Below are 1068 nucleotides of genomic sequence, written 5' to 3' on the forward strand. Positions count from 1 at the left end.
TATCCCCATCAAACAAATTTAAAGCTGAAGAACAAACTTAACCACAAATGTGCAAGACTTATATGAAGAAAATTACAAAACTGTAAACAGTCTTAGAAGGATTGGTTAAATGGAGACACATACTGTTTTCCTGGATGGATGCCTTAGAATTATAAAGGTAATAATTATATCTCACATCGGTTTATACATTTAACACAATTCTCATAAAAATCCCAGTGGCATATTATTTTTTTCTGATCTTAACAATAGGGATTCTATAGTTTATCTGAACAAATAAACACATGAGAATAGCATGGGCAAAATTTTAAAAGAAATGTATCGAGAATTATGTAACATTGCCATAGTATTTAATCTTAAACAGATTATAATGTATTAGAAAACTACACTAATTAAAGTGGGTATTGGTTTACATAGTGATAGACAACTGAGTTGAGAAGAATTGAAAGTACAGAACAAATCATAATTTGAATACAAATTTTTCATACTTTGAAGTTAACATTTCAAATCAGGGTTTTAAAATGTTGGACTATCCACTAAGTGATATAGAAGCAACAAGTTAAGTATATAAGGTAATAAATTTAGATGCTTATGTTATCTGAGAGAAATTGCAGATATGTTAAAGATACAGATAAAATTAAGCAATAAAATGCATAGTGAAAATAGTGTTGAAAATGCTATAATTTTGACACGAAGGGGGGGTTTCATTAGGAGGGGACATGACAGTAAACAATAAAAGCCACGAAGAGAATTATAACTTGAATACCTATGTATTAATAATATCTAATTACCTAAAAACATATAAAGTCTACTGGAAAAAATATAGCATAATGCAGTAGACAGAAAGATTTATAATAAAAATTCTTCCTAGTTAATAAGAAAAATATGTATCCTCAAAGCAAAAGATGTGAAAGACATGAAGAGGTAATCCACAAAATATGAAGACAAAATACAAACATGTAAAAATCCCAAATCATTGTGGTAATCAGAGAAATTGAAATTTGCAGTTATAAGTCAGCATAACCTTAATATTAAAACAAGACAAAGACAAGAAGGGAAAATTACAGTCAA

This window comes from Neophocaena asiaeorientalis, unplaced genomic scaffold, assembly GCF_003031525.2.
Source record: "Neophocaena asiaeorientalis asiaeorientalis breed wild unplaced genomic scaffold, Neophocaena_asiaeorientalis_V1.1 scaffold1154, whole genome shotgun sequence".
Taxonomy (NCBI): Eukaryota; Metazoa; Chordata; class Mammalia; order Artiodactyla; family Phocoenidae; genus Neophocaena; species Neophocaena asiaeorientalis.